The sequence below is a fragment of the Lycorma delicatula genome, chromosome 10 (assembly GCF_047948215.1).
Source record: "Lycorma delicatula isolate Av1 chromosome 10, ASM4794821v1, whole genome shotgun sequence".
Lineage (NCBI taxonomy): Eukaryota > Metazoa > Arthropoda > Insecta > Hemiptera > Fulgoridae > Lycorma > Lycorma delicatula.
This window is the reverse complement of record NC_134464.1, coordinates 123,011,540-123,033,220: the sequence shown is the minus strand read 5'-3', so window position 1 is coordinate 123,033,220 and position 21,681 is coordinate 123,011,540. Positions and strand designations below refer to the sequence as shown.

At 32.6% G+C, this 21,681-nt stretch overlaps 1 long non-coding RNA gene across 1 annotated transcript; it reads left to right on the top strand.

The window, feature by feature from the left end:
- The first annotated feature begins 12,072 nt into the window (after positions 1–12,072).
- On the top strand, positions 12,073–19,907 carry LOC142331458 (uncharacterized). The gene is made up of 3 exons (XR_012758000.1): positions 12,073–12,212; positions 12,879–13,031; positions 19,876–19,907. It is a non-coding gene; the product is annotated as an uncharacterized LOC142331458 (long non-coding RNA).
- Positions 19,908–21,681: the final 1,774 nt, after the last annotated feature.

The window sequence follows — 21,681 nt, the reverse complement described above, 5'->3', positions numbered from 1 at the left end:
AACCAAACAGCAACAGTAGCAATTGAAGAACATAAGAAAGAAGCCGTAATAAGAAAGGGAGTCCGACAAGGATGTTCCCTATCTCCGTTACTTTTTAATCTTTACATGGAACTAGCAGTTAATGATGTTAAAGAACAATTTAGATTCGGAGTAACAGTACAAGGTGAAAAGATAAAGATGCTACGATTTGTTGATGATATAGTAATTCTAGCCGAGAGTAAAAAGGATTTAGAAGAAACAATGAACGGCATAGATGAAGTCCTACGCAAGAACTATCGCGTGAAAATAAACAAGAACAAAACAAAAGTAATGAAATGTAGTAGAAATAACAAAGATGGACCGCTGAATGTGAAAATAGGAGGAGAAAAGATTATGGAGGTAGAAGAATTTTGTTATTTGCGAAGTAAAATTACTAAAGATGGACGAAGCAGGAGCGATATAAAATGCCGAATAGCACAAGCTAAACGAGCCTTCAGTAAGAAATATAAGTTGTTTACATCAAAAATTAATTTAAATGTCAGGAAAAGATTTTTGAAAGTGTATGTTTGGAGTGTCGCTTTATATGGAAGTGAAACTTGGACGATCGGTGTACCTGACAAGAAGATTAGAAGATTTTGAAATGCGTTGCTATAGCAGAATTTTAAAAATCAGATGGGTGGATAAAGCGACAAATGAAGAGGTATTGCGGCAAATAGATGAAGAAAGAAGCATTTGGAAAAATATAGTTAAAAGAAGAGACAGACTTATAGGCCACATCCTGGAATAGTCGCTTTAATATTGGAAGGACAGGTAGAAGGGAAAAATTGTGTAGGCAGGCCACGTTTGGAGTATGTAAAACAAATTGTTGGGGATGTAGGATGTAGAGGGTATACTGAAATGAAACGACTAGCACTAGATAGGGAATCTTGGAGAGCTGCATCAAACCAGTCAAATGACTGAAGACAAAAAAAAAAAAAAAATTATGAGGAAATGTTTTGGTACAAGTAGAATGACGGATAGAATTTGTAATGAAAAACTAAAGCGGTTGTGACATCTTAAAAAAATTTAACTTGGGAAGTTAAGCTAATAAATAATTCAAGCAAAACAGAAAAGAAAAGCAACAGACGTAGAGGGATAATTGGAGAAATGCGGCAATGCAAAAAATTATTTCAAATATAAACAGATGAAGTAAGTACTGTGTTCCAAAATTGTTACTTTAAAGAGTAAAGTTAAATAATCCAGTTTTGCTTGTGTTTTTTCCATCTAGTTTATTGGAAAAATAATACTGTTAAATTAAATTTTATTATACTATATCTCAAGATGATCTAAATCCAGCTATATTTTAGCCATATAATATTTGTTTTTTATCAGACTCAGACTGAGTTTCCCTAGAGAATATACCCGCCGTTAACTGAATCCTAACAAAAACAGTAAATTATTAACATTGAAAAAATTTTAATTTATTTAAAATTGCCTAACTCTTCACTAGATCTGAAGCTTTATACCATCCAGTGGATGAATTCTGTCTTTATAGCTGCTGAAAAATACAGTTGAAAATAGGTTAGAATAAGTGGCAATATCTGTAATAGTAAATGTTAAAATATTTAATATCGATATTTTAATATTTATTAAAACTAATCGAGCTAATCTTCAAACTTAGTTAAATAAACTGGTTTTATTTGAAATAATTTCACAATTAAAATAACAAAATACCACCTTTTACTATTTACAATAATTTCTAAACTTTTTACATTTTCATTTTACTTTCTTTTTTTTTGTCATCAGTCATTTGACTGGTTTGATGCAGCTCTCCAAGATTCCCTATCTAGTGCTAGTCGTTTCATTTCAGTATACCCTCTACATCCTACATCCCTAACAATTTGTTTTACATATTCCAAACGTTGCCTGCGTGCACAATTTTTTTCTTCTACCTTTCCCCCCCAATATTAAAGCGACTATTCCAGGATGCCTTAATATGTGGTCTATAAGTCTGTCTCTTCTTTTAACTATATTTTTCCAAATGCTTCTTTCTTCATCTATTTGCCGCAATACCTCTTCATTTGTCACTTGTCATTTTTCATTTGTCAAAAGAGACAGTAATATTATTTTTCACTCAAGATGCAATGTAGTACAATTAGTTATCGTATCTAACTTCGCACGGGCGCTGCTCATTGTTCAACCCTGAAGAACATTTACGCCTAATCGTATCTCGGATAAATATAACGATAAAAAATAATACAACTTAAGTACAATTTATTATTATTATTTAATTTCTAAGAAATGAAAATAATAAAAAAAATTACAAAGATTCCAAAAAAAATGTTATGCATAAGATACTACTAGTTGAGGCAATCATTAATTTTGCAAGTTTAATTCATTTTTAGTAAAATGCCTATAATATTTTTACGACTTCCAAATTACTTTCCTATGATCTATATTTTTATAAACAGCAGCCCGAGAGTGTAAATGCAGAAATTTATTTATTTATTTTTTTTAATAGTAAAATTATAATATATTGATTCGTTATTAAATTTAAAAAAAAATAGATAATAAAAATTTTACCAAAATATTAAAAATTATTATTTTTATTCATCTTCTATGTAAACGTATTGAATACGAAAAAACGCACGCGGCGATTTGTCTGATGCCAAGCTCGGCGGCTACGGGACCACAACGGAAGAAGTGGCAACATAACAGTTTAAATGTTACAATAGTAAATAAGTTTAAATGGCAACATAGCGTCTCTCCATCACATCATATACAAGCTTCCTATTACGAACGGTATTGTCATACGTTTCATGTTTTTTATTTGCCTCACTCGTAGCTTCTCCCCTTCCCACACTACGGCAATGACCTTGATAGACATATTCAACAACCACGATTTTTAAACAAACAAAATTATAATGAAAAATTATTCCATCTAAAATTTCATTCACTATCAGATTTTTTTTTAACAATAGACAGTAGAGTATTATATATGTTGTCTAATATTAAATTATTTTTGTTATTTTTAAAACTTATTATCAATCTTACGGAAATTATAAGTACATAAAATATTACACAGAAAAACTTTTCACTTAAAATGAGATTTTCACTTATTTAATTACGTCTAATAATCAGTCTTCCTAAGAAAACTATTGAAATTAATTTAAGATAATGCAATTCTAATTGAAAATAAAAATTAAAAGCAAAATTAAAGGATTTTTTGTGAAAAAAAATTATTAATAACATTTAAAAAATACATTTATAATAAATTATATTGAAAGTAACACCGTATTGAATGTGACTGATAAAAGCACATGTTTAGCATACGACAAGCCCCATCTAAATTTTGGAAACGTGATCTTTAGTGAACAGAAGGTAAAGAAAAAATCCCGCATTATTTACTTCGAAACCCATCCCATACCCGTTCAGAGATTTAATTAATTTTTTATTTTAACTTGAAAATAGTTTTTTTGTATTCCTCTAAAGTTATGGTACTCTTTCGATTAAAAACTTCAGATTTTCTCTATGAAGCCTCCCTGATGTACTTGTGTCATACAGGAAATATCTGATCTGGACACCACATGACTTCTTTGTACGCCTATTATATTACATATAGATATTTTTTTAAAATGAAAATTACATAAAATCTTACTTCATTAATAACTTCTGATTTTTTTCATATATATTTTTTTGTTATTATTGAATTATTATTATTTATTGTTTTTTTTTTTTTTTTTTTTTGTCTTCAGTCATTTGACTGGTTTGATGCAGCTCTCCAAGATTCCCTATCTAGTGCTAGTCGTTTCATTTCAGTATACCCTCTACATCCTACATCCCTAACAATTTGTTTTACATATTCCAAATGTGGCCTGCCTACACAATTTTTCCCTTCTACCTGTCCTTCCAATATTAAAGCGACTATTCCAGGATGTGGCCTATAAGTCATTTAGTAGACTGGAACATTTTATTCCAGTCTACGTTATCGAAAGCCTTTTCTAGGTCTATAAACGCCAAATATGTTGGTTTGTTTTTCTTTAATCTTCCTTCTACTATTAATCTGAGGCCTAAAATTGCTTCCCTTGTCCTTATATTTTTCCTGAAACCAAATTGGTCTTCTCCTAACACTTCCTCCACTCTCCTCTCAATTCTTCTGTATAAAATTCTAGTTAAGATTTTTGATGCATGACTAGTTAAACTAATTGTTCTTTATTTACTGTAATACATAATTTGTGCTAGATTTAAAAAAAATTAAATTATGATAAAAGCGAAGTGTTTAATAAAAAAATTAAATTAAATAAAAGTAATAAGTAAATTCTTTATAGTAATAAATGCTTTAAAAAAACAGGTCGATAGTCAATGATAAAATATAACGATAATTTATAAAACTGTAACGGTCATAGGCTGACAGAAGACTTTTAGAGGTAATTCTTTTTTCGTTTAATTTTTTTAGGATGACGTAATTAAAAACATCTGTCTGTCTGTGACTATGCGATGATGGAGAGATTGGAAGGGGGTTTAAGAAACACAGTGGCTTCCTTCGCTCTGATTGGCTACCGTTGGACAGTACAGTATCACGCGATGTAAACTTGCTTACATGTGTGCGTGCGTACGTGTGTGTATTGTTGTCGTCGAGTAACAAAATTAATATCCATATTTCTTATATAGACGTTTAATATAATTAAATTAAATCAACATTTGTCGATTATTTTATGTTTATTAAATTTTATTTAAAATAATAATTAATCTCTCTTAATTTTAATAAATTTATTAAAAATATTACGATAAGGTTTATCCGTTTTGTAAAGTAATTTACAAAAAAAAAAAAAAATTCTAATAATACATAACAGATAAAATTTCTCCAGTTTTATTTACAATTCGACCTCGTAATATCCTACACGTGTATTTTAACGAGCGAAGAATTTGCGGTAAATGAAATTAATGAGATATTAAAACAAAAAAATTTTTGCCCAGAATCAAACCCGACACCGGCAGATTTAGAAGCCAACATGTTTTTTAATACGATAAAATGTTATAAACTTATTTCTAAAATGAAATACAACATTAAGGGGTAAAAAAATTAATATGTAAAACTTGTAATTAACTCGATTATATTTAAGGTTGTAATAATAAAAATAAGACGTCCAGATACATTCAACAATGTTGCGTTAGAATCTATAAGCGACTTACATTAATACATTTATGTTTATAAGAACATAAAATATAATGTTATTTAATACTTCAACAAGCATCAACTAAACCGTTTGTCGACCGATCCCCTAGATGGAATCTTGCGTCGTCCGGATGGTCCCGGCTTCGAATCTCAGTCGCTAATGTTTTAATAAATATTAATCTCAGATTATATTTAATTTGAATAACAATTTTGTAACAAGAAAATCTCTCTCTGATAATTCGAGTACTTAAAACAAGCAATAATTTATGTAAATTTTACTAACTGTATTTACAACTTAAAATAAACAAAAAAGTTATCAAGTATGATTTTTAAGTTTTTAACACTAATACATGAACGATAAAAAAAAAAAAAAAAAATCATAGTTCATTGACCTTATAAGTTCATTGACCTTATTGTCAAACACAAAGAATTTTTTTTTTTTGTCTTCAGTCATTTGACTGGTTTGATGCAGCTCTCCAAGATTCCCTATCTAGTGCTAGTCGTTTCATTTCAGTATACCCTCTACATCCTACATCCCCAACAATTTGTTTTACATACTCCAAACGTGGCCTGCCTACACAATTTTTCCCTTCTACCTGTCCTTCCAATATTAAAGCGACTATTCCAGGATGTGGCCTATAAGTCTGTCTCTTCTTTTAACTATATTTTTCCAAATGCTTCTTTCTTCATCTATTTGCCGCAATACCTCTTTGTTTGTCACTTTATCCACCCATCTGATTTTTAACATTCTCCTATAGCACCGCATTTCAAAAGCTTCTAATCTTCTCTTCTCAGATACTCCGATCGTCCAAGTTTCACTTCCATATAAAGCGACACTCCAAACATACACTTTCAAAAATCTTTTCCTGACATTTAAATTAATTTTTGATGTAAACAAATTATATTTCTTACTGAAGGCTCGTTTAGCTTGTGCTATTCGGCATTTTATATCGCTCCTGCTTCGTCCATCTTTAGTAATTTTACTTCCCAAATAACAAAATTCTTCTACCTCCATAATCTTTTCTCCTCCTATTTTCACATTCAGCGGTCCATCTTTGTTATTTCTACTACATTTCATTACTTTTGTTTTGTTCTTGTTTATTTTCATGCGATAGTTCTTGCGTAGGACTTCATCTATGCCGTTCATTGTTTCTTCTAAATCCTTTTTACTCTCGGCTAGAATTACTATATCATCAGCAAATCGTAGCATCTTTATCTTTTCACCCTGTACTGTTACTCCGAATCTAAATTGTTCTTTAACATCATTAACTGCTAGTTCCATGTAAAGATTAAAAAGTAACGGAGATAGGGAACATCCTTGTCGGACTCCCTTTCTTATTAGGGCTTCTTTCTTATGTTCTTCAATTGTTATTGTTGCTGTTTGGTTCCTGTACATGTTAGCAATTGTTCTTCTATCTCTGTATTTGAACCCTAATTTTTTTTAAAATGCTGAACATTTTATTCCAGTCTATGTTATCGAAAGCCTTTTCTAGGTCTATAAACGCCAAGTATGTCGGTTTGTTTTTCTTTAATCTTCCTTCTACTATTAATCTGAGGCCTACAATTGCTTCCCTTGTCCCTATATTTTTCCTGAAACAAAATCGGTCTTCTCCTAACACTTCTTCCACTCCCCTCTCAATTCTTCTGTATAAAATTCTAGTTAAGATTTTTGATGCATGACTAGTTAAAGTAATTGTTCTGTATTCTTCACATTTATCTGCCCCTGCTTTCTTTGGTATCATAACTATAACACTTTTTTTGAAGTCTGATGGAAATTCCCCATTTTCATAAATATTACACACCAGTTTGTATAATCTATCAATCGCTTCCTTACCTGCACTGCGCAGTAATTCTACAGGTATTCCATCTATTCCAGGAGCCTTTATATGTTTAGATTGAGCCTTTAGATTGTTTATTACTGTAATTTATTTTTTTTAAATTCATAATATACTAAGACATTTTTTTTTTTTTTTGCAGAATTTTAATTAACTGGATTATAATATTTTATACAATCAATTCAGTATTTCTTTATGAAGTTTATTTATACTAATCAAAGAATTCTTTTGTAATTTGATAAAATATGCTACTGATTGTGAAGTGTACTGCAGAACAATGATCCCATGAGAAAAAAAAGAATGGTGTAGACAAAGAAAACTTAAGATGAAACACCCAAACATTAATATTTTTTGTTATTGACATCACACTTTGTATAAATATTATAAATAAAAGTAAGAAATATAATGTATTATAATAAAGAATCTTTCAGTACGTAGAGAAACATCTTTAGTTAAAAGTATATCTAAATAGATTTCTTCTTAGTTGAGGTCAGGTGGAATATATTGGCCGGTTCTTCAACATGATCACGATTGTTCGCATGTGACCGATGGATATTTTGCTGTGAAATGTTACAGGACAACGGCTTTAGGCCACGTATAAGCCGTCTAGGTCTTCCATTTGTAGGCAGGCTGCAGAGGCACCTGCTAAGGAGGATGGTCCAATTGAATTCGGGAGTCAGCACCTGGGGAAGAAGATGGTGGATCTTATGGGGTATGGATCTGACACTGAGGTGTTGAAGGCAGTCAGGAAACTGACCCTGCTTGTAAAAGAGAACACCAAAACTAAGAAGGAAATTAAAGACATTGTCCTGAAGCTCCAGCAGAGTGTTGCTCATCGAGAGAGTCAACGAGGAGGAAGTAGTTGTCCTGTGCAAGAGATTCTGGCGGGAGGAGCCGTTTACTTGGATGAGTGAACCCAATGCCATCAGTGCTCTGGGGAGTGATGCGGTCCATGTGTTGGATCTTAATGGAAATAGTAGTAGCGGGTACTCTAAGGTGATGTTTGGTACCTGCAAGGTACTTAGACAGTTAAGAGTCTGAAGGTAAGCCGAGAGCAAGTCTGGTTCTAGCAGAGAATACCAGGCCTGAGTTATTGCTTGGTAATGGGATGGAAATGAATGAATGGCGTAGTTTCATCGTGGTAGTAGATTCCACCAAGAGGGAAGACTCCGCAAAGCTTGAGTGTTATTGAGCATTGCTTAAGATTAACGCGGTGACAAAGCTTGACTTGTAAATGGTAATGCGACGGGTAAGTGACTTCGGAAGGTTATAGAGTATATCGCAAGGAGAGCCAATCTGAGGTACTCTTTCCGGCTGATGGCGGATAGTGCTGCTAAGCAAACAGCCATGGGTGGAGACAAGGGTAGTGTTCAATGAGTGGATATGGTGCCAACCCAAAGTAGGACTACTCTAATGGTTAGAGCAGAGGGTCGTTCTTATGCAGTGGCCGTTGCGGGGGCTTTGCTGGATAAACACAGAGTTAAAATCTGCTGGATCTGCCATAGGGTCTCCCATAGATCATCGAAGGAGCGCTGCTTTCGTTGTGGTCGACAACCGTAAGCAGTGTTATAACTGTGCATGGGAGGGGCACCTGAGTATGGATTGCAGTGAAGTTCAAGTAGCTTCACTGCAATCCCAAGTAGCTCTGGAAGGTACAGTGCCTCTGTTTAACTGGGATGAAGTGGGAAAAGAGCTTCTCCCCTATGCCAGTATTGTGGGGTCGTTCACTCCTCAGAACATGTTATGCTAGGATGTCGCACCCAGTAGTGGATGAGTTTGGGAAGTTAAGGGTCAGAATGTTGTCCCTAAGATGCTTGCCTTGGAGGTAGCGAGGCGGGGTAAAACTGCTATTGTTGAGGCTATTGCGTGTTGTATTGTGTGTGGAGGCACAGGACAGCAAGTAGGAGTACCTTGCATGGGTCGTAGTTGATGTAGTGCTCTTTTTTGGTCGGGGCTTGTGTTTTATTGTTGTGTATTTCATTATTATTTATAGTATTGTATATATGTAGTCGGGCAACATTAGTTTCTGTATGTATTAAGTGTATTGATTTTTATGTATATGCTTGATGTTGCATCTTTGGTATTTATGTATGTATTTTGTGTGTTTTATTAATCATGTATTATGTAGGTGAGTACTCAGGTCGGGGGGTTATGTTGTATTGTTGTGAATTTTATTGTTTTATTTTTGCATATTATGTGTTTGTCATAGTATTTTTTAGTATATTATGTACAATTCTCTAAAAGGGTATTTTCGGTCTTTATATGTAACAAATTACTTTCAGGAGTATGTTAAGTAGTCTACACACACACACACACACACACACACATATATTGTGGAGTGTAAGATTATTTCAGTGTACGAAATTGCACTGAGCAACTAATTGCAATTGTGTGGCCAATAATGTCAGTATGGCTGTTTTGCATAGGTGGCGACCTCTCACTGGGTGGGGACTGACTAATGCTTCAAAAGTGGGTCCGATCCACGGTCAGTACAATTGTTGCAAAAAGAAAAAAAGAAAATAGATCTGCGTTACTTTCAAAATCATAAAATCATTAGTTCGGACCATTTGTGTAAACAGTTAAAACTGTGAATAATAAATACTGTTGTTTATATAACTATCATAATTATTCAATAAGTCTTCTTGAAAGTGCATTTTTGAATAAAAAATTCGGTGATAAGATTAATGTTTAAAAGGGTTAAAAAACACCTAAAATTTATTACCACCTTATTAAGTGATTAATACAGTAATTAATCGTGAAAATTATTACAAGTGAGTTTAACAGTTCGAAAGTGGCCAAAATTTTAATAAAAATATTTAAAGTTAAAATTGGCTGAATGTTTCAAAATAAATTGATTTGATAATTAACATGGGGGGAATGGATGATCGATCAAAGTTTCAGTTATAATTGCGAAATCAATGAAATTATTCAAGAAGACAGACAAATTATAGAAAAATGTTTTGATGGAATTAGTAAGATAAAATTAGTAAAGATAAACCGCATAAGAATGTCCCTCTGCTCTAACCACACTAGAGTCCTATTTTGGGTTTGCACCATATCCGTTTGTTGAACACTACCCTTGTCTCCACTCATAGCTGTTTGCTTAGCAGCTCTATCTGCCACCAGCCGGAAAGAGTACCTCTGATCAGCTCTCCTTGCGACATACTTGGCAACCTTCTGAGAAGGCATTTACCCGCTGCATTGATTGCCAAGTCAAGCTTTGTCACCGCGTTAATCTTAAGCAACGCTCGATAACACTCGAGCTTTGCAGTCTTCTCCCTTTGTGGAATTTATAACCGTGACAAAACTACACTGCTCATTCATCTCTATCCAATCACCAAGCAATACCTCAGACCTGGTATTCTCTGCTAGAACCAGACTTGCTCTCAGCTTACCTTCAGACTCTATCTAACTGTCTAATTACCCTGCAGGCATCAAACACCACCTTGGAGTTGATTTTTAGACAAAAATGGATCAAAAGAATAATTTTCATTTGATCGTACAATAAAATGCAAAACTTCATTCAAATGTACGTTGAAATACCACTGTAAAACACGAGTGAGATTTGATTACAGCTTACCAATAGAATTAAATAAATCAGATTTCACATATGAAGGGAAATTAAACATTATCCGATTGACAGAGGTTTATTACATGTATTAATTTTATAATAAAGCGAAGGAAGAATAGTCAAGATAGTATGAGCTAGATAAAAAACTTAACCCACCGGGTTGGTCTAGTGGTTAACGCGTCTTCCCAAATCAGCTGATTTGGGAGTCGAGAGTTACAGCGTTCAAGTCCTAGTAAAGCCAGTTATTTTTACACGGATTTGAATACTAGATCGTGGATACCGGTGTTCTTTGGTGGTTGGGTTTCAATTAACCACACATCTCAGGAATGGTCGAACTGAGAATGTACAAGACTACACTTCATTTACACTCATACATATCATCCTCATTCATCCTCTGAAGAATTATCTAAACGGTAGTTACCGGAGGCTAAACAGGAAAAGAAAGAAAGATTAAAAACTTAAAGAACTGCACCTTCAGAATTTTTAACTAAGTATAAACTTGTGATAGCAAGAGAAGCTGGTGCTTCGCTGCTGTTGGTAGGCTTGACGAAGATAATTTGCTGAAGACGATGTTGACCGGCGAAATATCATGGTGAGAAGTGGCTGCCTTGGTCGAAGGTATCCTCAAAACCAAGATGGCACAGGAATTATGGCACGAGGGCTAGCCTTCATATGACGGACGGTGAGGGGACAGCCTGTACAAGGAAGTGGTTGAGAACTCCCTTGGGGTCGTCACTACTGTCAAGGTGGGCAGGACTCTCCAACCCATCGGATTGGGGCCGACAATGACCTGATCTATAGTGTTGCTGACATTGTATCTAGACAGCGACCTCCTCCTCTTATTGTGGTGCTGTAGATCGAACCCCGGACCCCTACTAGACCGGTCGCTTTACAAGTGAATAGATGTAGAATGGAAGAAGTTCCACTGTGAACGGAGGCTACATTATCGTGGATAATGTGTTCTGCCAAAGCACGGATGGTGGGCAGGATAGGGATAGCCTACCCATGGAGGTGGTTAGGGGCCATTGGGTCGCTGCCACTGGTGATATGTGTAAGACTCCCAACACCGCCCTGTGTGTATAAACTGGCAGTCAAGAGGATTTCTTTTTGAAATTTATAAAAGAAGTTTTATATATATTTGTGAAATCCATCTCCTAGACTATTATAATTATTAGGAGAGATTTCCAAATTAAATTATGGAATGTAAATTACATCCAGGAATAGACACTGATTCTTACCACAATATAGTTGTGTCTAAATGTACGGTGAGGTACAGAAAACAAAGAAAAAATGGGATAATAAAGACCAGAAAAAAGAATGATATGAAATAAAAATTGGGACAAACGTAAGGACAACTATTACAAAAAACAAGATTTACAAAAAATGAAGAAATAAAATTAACAGAGGAAATAATTTTAATCAAGAAAGGGACTTCAAATAGAAATATGTCTAAAGAAAATTACATATCTTACATTGATGTTTGAAATTCTTTCCACTTAACTTTAGCAACGTAACTGATAAGCACAATGAACACTTTTCTTAGGATGTGTCAGAGATGGAAACGTCCTTCCAGGGAAAATGGTCTAAAGATGCTTGCCGATTACTGTTGGGGAATGAAAAGAGTTGTTCCTGAGGATGATTCAGAAGAAAACTAAAGAAAAACAGATATTAGGTAAGATACTTTAGGCTTTATAATTCATTAATCAGGTTTTCTTTAAATTTGCGTTACTAAATACTCTGACCTTCGATTTAATTTTGGTTAAAAAGTCTTTAAAATTTTTGTTTAAATTGAAAATTATTGCGTTTTTTAAATTTTATTTGAATTTTTTCATTGTTTATTTTATATAACCACTTTGAAGAGGGGGGGGGGGGTGTATCTATTAAAATGTAAATTTTACATCAAAGTAAATTTGATGTAAAATCAAGTCTGTAACACTTTTATTGAGTGCTAGGAGAGAAATTATTTGAATTGCACAAAAAACAACGGTATTAAAACCATTTTTCTGTAGTGGAATTCATGGTAATGTTTTTTTAACATTACGGTGAAGAGAGCAATTTGTTTTTTTTTTTATGAGTAAGAGTAAATATAATTCTCTGTTTGTTTAAACCAAATGTACAACTTTTTTTTGTAATGTTTAAATAATCATCACAAAATAAAATAATAAATAAATAAATAATCTTCCTGACGAAGTCAGAAAGAATGAATTAAGGTGATCGATATCTATTATTAAATTTCACAATATTAAGATATAATTTATTCTGATATAAAATGATTAACTTTTGTCGCTCTTATGCTAAGGGGTTTAATATATACTTTTCTTTTTTTTTTTATTTACAGTTATGTTTGCCATGATTTCAGCTTTTGTTGTTCATTAACTTTACAGAGGAATTTGAAACGATGAGAATGAAATTTTCACCAGATTACACAGTTAAATTATTTAATATTTTATATGTTCTCGTACGAGACAAGTGCACCGTTCTACGATCATAAGTAAGTACAATATTAGTTACATTTAGTAGAAAAAAAATGTTTTATTTTTCAGTAAAATTTTTTAATAGTATTGCAAAAGAGAAAGCTTTCTTTGAAACCCTTCTTGATCTTGGTGATCCATTAAAAATAGGTAAGTAGTCTCTCTTCATGTTTTATGTAAAATAGTTGAACAGTAAAAACAGTACAGTCATTTTTTCTGCCTGGCATTACGAAGAGATGTCCAAGATCAGTTTTAATAGAAATTCTTGTTAGATTTAGAGTTCTTTTTCATCTTTATCTTAATTGAAATCGTCCAGCTATGTACGACTCTAAATGTTTATATAATAATTATGAATTTGTAGTTTTCAAAATTCCTATAGAATCTCTTCAAACTTCAAATAAATTGAAACAAAAAATATGGACATATCTCAAATTAACTAGTATTTATTTCTGGTTTGTAAAATATAACTTTTCAAATAGAAGATTTTTTGATATGACATACCGTAATTTATTTTCACCTGTCTGATGGCGTGGCTTAGACCCGGTCTAAATTAACCCTCCCATTGCCAAGCTTTTCGACACCTTTATTTTACCAAACAGAGTATTTTGACTACCCCAGTACTACTTTGTGATTTAGTGTAATATTTGTTTTTAGATTCTGTTATTTTCAACGAATAGCTTTATTTAGTTTTGAAATACAGTTTTTCAAATAATTAAAAGTATTAAAAACTGAATGTAGAAGCAAAGTACAATAAATTTTATATCATTCACAAGAGAAATTCAATAATGGACACCTGTAAAATTAAAAATGTATACGTTTTGGCTGTCATTACAGTAAACTAGTGCTTTGCCTCAAAATAACATTTTTGAACTGTTCATTCAGGTACATTTTTGCATAACATGCGCTTCACAATAACAGTTTCTTGCACATTACACAATAGAATCAATTTTACTATCTTCATTTCTCTTGCAATCTTGACAGCACTGTGATGGTAACTTGGAACTTTCAGGTTGGATTACTACTGTCTGAATTTCAGTACCGCATGCTTTCAGTGCATCTTTTACTTCCTTATTAAGACTGTTGATATTTCTAGCTCTTTCCTCCACGTTGCCTTTGCCAAAAACAAATGCCAGCTCAGTCATGAAAAGTTTCCATCGGCTCCGATTATTTTCCTGCCACTCAGGAAATGTTTGTGTGTACAGAATTTATGCATTCAGTGCTGAAATATCTACCATCTCCATGAAATGTCTTAGTGGCCACCCCCTGGTTCCTCTAACACGGCTGTATTCTCTTGTCATTTTATCTCCATTATCTACGGCACCTTTAGTTTTGTTGGAACGGAGTATTATTTCAGATTTGTATTCACTTCCTTCACCCTTCACTTGCCTCTCATGATGCTGAGTAGAGAGTAAGATTACAGACTTACCCCTTTTTGGAACACGGAAAACTAGTACAAGTAAATTTAAAGTTTTTCTTAACTTTAAGGTAGAAATCTTTTTTATCCCTTACTTAGCACCGGTGAAATCTACCTCCACCTTTCGGCATGCGAAAAGGTTTTTTTTCACTAATGGATCACTTCTGACTAATAATTAGGTATTTTTTATGTTTGTAAACGAATTTTATAATTTTTAAATTCAGGAATTAACATTATTTTTTATTATACCATTCCATATTTTCAATAATTTTGTTACAAATTCAATAATTTGATAATAAATGTAATCGATTTAACCTAATAGATAAATTTAAAAATAATACATAATACTTTCGAAAAAGAAAAAAAGACATTAATGTTTAATTAAAAACAAAAAATTATGTACAGTTAATAAATCAAACAAATCAGGACATAGATAATTTGAATTCTCAATACGTTCAAATTTTTGAACATTCAGTATATTATTATTAACTAACATTATAATAGAACACTAACATAAATTATGGAAAACGATAAATACTCAATGTCATTTATATATTTTTATTGTGGAAGTTGAATAAATTGCATAGAAATACCTTACAGCAAGCAACAGCAGAATATTTTTAAATGGCCAGAATCATAAGACTATTAACAAAATATTTATTTTTAACAAATGAGAAGTTATGAGAAATTTTGCTAATTTTTTTATGTATCATTACTTTACAATTTATTACTCCAAAATTTAACTGTAGTAATCTTCTTGAATCAGAAGATTCAAGTCTTCTGAGACAGCTAGTATATTACAATCTCTACTAGAAAAACACCATAACAGGTGGATTAGGTGGATTGGAGGAATAAGGGAATAAGAGAGGTTCTTAAGGAAACTGTCTTACACCAGAAGACACCACATTAAGATAAAATTAAACAAGAAAATCAAAAACAAAGACGCCTGCTTCACACTCGCCAGAAAAACATACAACACGAACATTTTTAACACTAGAAAGGGCACAAAGAACAGAACTTATTAAAAAGTACTGGCAGGAACGCAAAGCTCAAACAGTCCCATCAAAGAGACTTTGATAATGGCTGACCAAAATGTTCTTATTATGTGGTCATAAAAAATTATATATATATGTCTCTTCGTTTAATTAAATTTTTCCAAATGCTTCTTTCTTCATCAATTTGTCGCAAAACCTTTTCATTTGTCACTTATCCACCTATCTGATTTTTAACATTCTCCTATAGCACAACATTTCAAAATCTTCTAATCTTTTCTTTTCAGATACTCCGATCTTCCAAGTTTCACTTCCATATAAAGCTATGCTCCAAACATATACTTTCAAAATTCTTTTCCTGACGTTGAAATTAATTTTTGATGTAAACAAATTATATTTCTGAATAAAGGCTCGTTTAGCTTGTGCTATTCGGCATTTTATATTGCTCCTGCTTTGCCCAACTTTAGTAATTCTACTTCCCAGATAACAAAATTCTTCTACGTCCATAATCTCTACTCTTCCTATTTTTATATTCAGTGGTCCATCTTTGTTATTTCTACTACATTTAATTACTTTTGTTTTGTTCTTGTTATGTTCATGCGCTAGTTCTTGCGTAAAACTTCTTCCAAATCGTTCATTGTTTCTTCTAAATCTTTTTTACTCTCAGCCATAATTACCATATCATCAAAAAATCGTAGCATCTTTATCTTTTCACCTTGTACTGTTACTCCGGATCTAAATTGTTCTTCAACATTATTTACTTCTAGTTCTATGTAAAGATTAAAAAGTAACAGGAATAGGGAACATCCTTGTCGAACTCCCTTTCTTATTACGGCTTCTTTCTTATGTTCTTCAATTATTACTGTTGCTGTTTGGTTCCTGTACATGTTAGCAATTGTTCTTCTATCTTTGTATTTGAACCCTAACTTTTTTAAAATGATGAACATTTTATTCCAGTCTACGTTATCGAATGCCTTTTCTAGGTCTATATACGCCAAGTATGTTGGTTTGTTTTTCTTTAATCTTCCTTCTACTATTAATCTGAGGCCTAAAATTGCTTATACTTTTCCTGAAACCGAATTGATCTTCTCCTAACACTTCTTCCACTCTCCTCTCAATTCTTCTGTATAGAATTCTAGTTAAGATTTTTGATGCAAGACTAGTTAAACTAATTGTTCTGTATTCTTCACATTTATCTGCCCCTGCCTTCTTTGGTATCATAACTATAACACTTTTTTTGAAAACTGATGGAAATTCCCCTTTTTCATAAATATTACACACCAGTTTTTATAATCTATCAATCGCTTCCTCACCTGCACTGCACAGTAATTCTACAGGTATTCCGTCTAATCCAGCAGCCTTTCTGCCATTTAAATCTTTTAATGCTCTCTTAAATTCAGATCTCAGTATTGTTTCTCCCATTTCATCCTCCTCAACTTCCTCTTCTTCCTCTATAACACCATTTTCTAATTCATTTCCTCCGTATAACTCTTCAATATATTCCACCCATCTATCGACTTTACCTTTCGTATTATATATTGGTGTACCATCTTTGTTTAACACATTATTACATTTTAATTTATGTACCCCAAAATTTTCCTTAACTTTCCTGTATGCTCCGTCTATTTTACCAATGTTCATTTCTCTTTCCACTTCTGAACACTTTTCATTAATCCACTCTTCTTTCGCCAGTTTGCACTTCTTATTTATAGCATTTCTTAATTGCCGATAGTTCCTTTTACTTTCTTCATCATTAGCATTCTTATATTTTCTACGTTCATCCATCAGCTGCAATATATCGTCTGAAACCCAAGGTTTTCTACCGGTTCTCTTTATTCCGCCTAAGTTTGCTTCTGCTGATTTAAGAATTTCCTTTTTAACATTCACCCATTCTTATAAATGTTAGCAATTTTTCTTCTATCTCTGTAATTGAAACCTAAATTTTTTAAAATGCAGAACATTTTATTCCAGTTTACGTTATCAAATGCCTTTTCCAAGTCTATAAATGCCACATCTGCAGGTTTGTTTTTCTTTAATCTTCCTTCTACTATTAATCTGAGGCCTAAAATTGCTTCCCTTGTCCCTATACTTTTCCTGAAACCAAATCGGCCTTCTCCTAACACTTCTTCCACTCTCCTCTCAATTCTTCTGTATAAAATTCTAGTTAAGATTTTTGATGCATGACTAGTTAAGCTAATTTTACTGTATTCTTCACGTTTATCTGCTCCTGCTTTCTTCGGTATCATAACTATAACACACATTTTAGAATCTAACAGAAAAGAGATGCGATGTATATAAAGTATATAATATATTATTATTATTATTTACTCATCAGAATACAAGATTTAATTAACTCATTTAAATAAACTTTCTTGGATGCTAAAGTAACATCTTGAAACTTCAAAGCCAAGAGGAAAAAAAATGATCTGTCATTAACGGTGAGCCCTTATGGTGTAAGCCATACTGGTGGATTGAATGTACAAGGAATCTGTCAATTCATTCAACTACAGCCAACAAGTCTATTTTTTGTGAAGATACTTTCGATGGCTAAATTCTTGCTTGTGACTATAACGGTGTATAGACATCGACCGCAATTGTAATCGCGCAGCTAAAAGATGAGTTGTTACAGTAAATTAGTCTAGTCATAAAAGGGTAGTCCGTCCCTGACTTCGTTGAACTTTATTTTATTTTACCAATTATAAAGCCAAATTTGGTATTTTAAATCGATGCGAGAGTAATCTACATACATTTGACTAAGGGACTAATAGCCCTATCTACGCTATTATCTATTTTATACCTAAATATAAGTTTTAAATATTTAGCTATAACAGTAAATTGACTGCTAACTAAGATTACAATTAGCAACAGTTCCAAAGACCAGACTGCAGGTCTCTATGCCATCATTAGGTAGCCTAAAGAGGTAGCAGAAGAAAAATTAGTTAAAAAATAAAAATCGATTCATTAAATTTTAATCTCCGTCATCTAGAGTTGAAAACGATTTGTTTGTTTACGTCACTCGTATGAAAGGCAATATTCTGTTCATACATTTTGTAAATTAAGCATAGTAAACGATATTTGCTCAGTAAAACACAATAATTTTTTGATTTATTTATAACTGGAAAATAACTGATGTGTTTTTTTTTGTTGCAAAACCCAGAAATACATATATATATATATATATATATTATATATATATGATCTAATGGCCATAGATCCTCTGGTAATAGAGCACATAACGGTAAACAATCAGAAAATTAAAATAGTAAAACAATTTAAATATCTAGGGGAAATAATAACTTATAATTTAAATGAAAAAGTGACATGGCAAAACAGGACAAATAAAATGATTAAATCCCAAAAATTAACTCGGTCAACATATAACAAAAAATGCCTTTCTGCTAAAACAAAACTTAAACATTATAAAACTGTAGTACAGCCAGAAGTCACCTACGGAAGCGAGACTCTTTTCAAAATCACTCAGAAAAACCGAATTGAAAAAATTCTGAAAATAGAGAGGAGAATTGTCAGAACGTGTATCGATAAAAAACACCAAAAAGAAGGCCGATGGTGGGTTGTGCCAAATGAGGTGGTGTATCGAGAAATAGAGCCTGTTACTGATACTATTCGGAAAAAAAGAATCTCTTTCTTCGGTCATCTCATAAGGACACCGCAAACAAGACTGTCAAGAAATATCATTGAAAAGCTCTGGTTCCAAAAGCTAGAAGTAGGATGGATCAAAGAAATTAGAGAAGATATGAAAGAATTGGGAATTTCCCTGATTGACCTACAGAATAAAACTGGAAAAATTACAAAGCTAAAAGATAAAAGCATTAGATTTAAACAAAAGACAGACAAACGACAAAATACAACGAAGAGGGTGTTTACGGATGAAGAAAAGAAAGCAAGATCTGAACGGATGAAGAAATACTGGGCAGCTCGAAAGAGTAAAATAACACGCTTTTCTCAGAAAAGATCCAACTAAAATTGACTTAAGTGGTCCCATGTTGGCCGTAAAAGCATAATAATAATAATAATAATAATAATAATAATATATATATGATAAATATCAGTACACAGGATCAAAATACTGTTTAGATTTTTATCTGGAACCGATCAGAATAGATTACGTAATTGTAAATTTCTATGTTTGAATTCATTGTTCAAAGAACTTTTATTCTGTTAATCCACATATCGATTACATTCATTGTAATTTTCCTTATATTATATAAGACTTTTTTAATATTTTATCAAAAATGTATTCATAATCGATCGTTAGAATTGAAGTAATATACTTGTGCTTGTAATGAACCACCGTGATACATAATGTGTTTTTTTCACTCCACTCTTTTTATATTCTCCTGAAGAAGGATGTAACAGGTAAAAACCTTTCGATATATTTTATCGATAAGAGATTGTAGATTGTTGTTATTATTATATAATTTTTATTTATTTTTGCAGGGAAAAAGGATTGATATCATCAGATGTGGAAGAAATGTATAAATCATAAAGATTTATTATAATTAAAATTGTAATATTATCGTAATGTATAAGTCGTTTCTACTATGTTATAAGCCTGTAAATCTGATAATGTATCGTAGACATAAACATTGTTAGGCTGTTCTTATCAGTTACAGCGTTCAAGTCCTAGTAAAGCCAGTTATTTTTAAACAGATTTGAATACTAGATCGTGGATACCGGTGTTCTTTGGTGGTTGGGTTTCAATTAACCACACATCTCAGGTATGGTCGAACTGAGAATGTACAAGACTAACACTTCATTTACACTCATACATATCATCCTCATTCATCCTCTGAAGAATTATCTAAACGGTAGTTACCGGAGGCTAAACAGGAAAAAGAAGAAGAAGAAGAAGGCTGTTCTTATCAAGGTTTTGCCACGGTTTACCTTGATACAAGAGGGCAAATGCCGGAACAGTTCATTTAGTTTTCCGTGGAATTTAATCTTTGATATCTTTATTCTCAGCTAAAATAATAAAAATGAATATTTATTTATAATTTTACATTTTGTAATTTTTTTTTTTCATTACCTGCTTTAATACCGAATTTATGTGAACCCATTAACCACTAAAATTTGAAATTTAGCTCAAATACTTTTTACTTCCTTTACTTCGTACAAGGAAGTAAAACTGATTAATTTTCTATCGGCTAGATGGCGCTCTGCGGTATTACAGCAACCGTGTCCGTGCTGCATTATACATCGGTTTCAAAACAAGCGGAATTGGAAGAGGAGGGCTGATCGCACGGCCACCAAGGAACCTAAATCCCCCCCCCCCCATTAGATTTATTTTTGGGAGGGCATGTAAAAATCATTATTCGGAGAAAATCCGCGACATCAACCATCTACAGAAGAGGGTTGTTGCAATGCGACGGTAGTATACATTACACTCGACATCCTGACTAGTACGTGAGAAGAGCCGGATTACAGTCTCGATATTTAAAGAGCAACGAATGGTACATATATCGAAGTACACCAAGAAAAACTGCAGAATATACCCGTTAAGGTTAGACACTAATGTACAGTAAGTAAGCTATACTACCTTAAATATAATGCCGTTTAAATCGTACTTGAAATCAAACAGTTCTTATATAAACACTCTATGGTTTGCATAATTTTTCCATACGCAACAGACATCCACACGTGGATCTAACTTACGAAGGATATCTCTACAGTAAATATTAAAGTAAAGTTTTAAGCGATTCAACGGAACATTTTGCCGATAGGTTATATATAGTAAATACAATTCGATGCTGATTGTACTAAATCGCCTGAGGTTGTGTTTTTTTTTTAGTATTAATACAATTTTTAACTGATTTTAATTTTTTTTTTTTAATTTAATTAAATATTTTGTGACACTCATTGTCATGAATTTATCACGGTTATGTATTTATCATGATTTCCCTTGATCTATCCAGGAAAATCTTGAGCGGTTCTTTTACTTTCCCGTCTAAATAACGCTATAATAGAGCTGTAGCTCTAGAAGGAAAAAGTATCGTAATCTGTCCATATGCGATTTTCGCCGGATCTTGACTTTTCGCATCTTTTTCCGTTGTTACAATCTTCATTCGTTTTATTTATTTAATTTTAAATATTTACCGATATTTGATATGAGGAGGATGAAATGGGAGAAACAATACTGAGATCTGAATTTAAGAGAGCATTAAAAGATTTAAATGGCAGAAAGGCTCCTGGAATAAACGGAATACCTGTAGAATTACTGCGCAGTGCAGGTGAGGAAGCGATTGA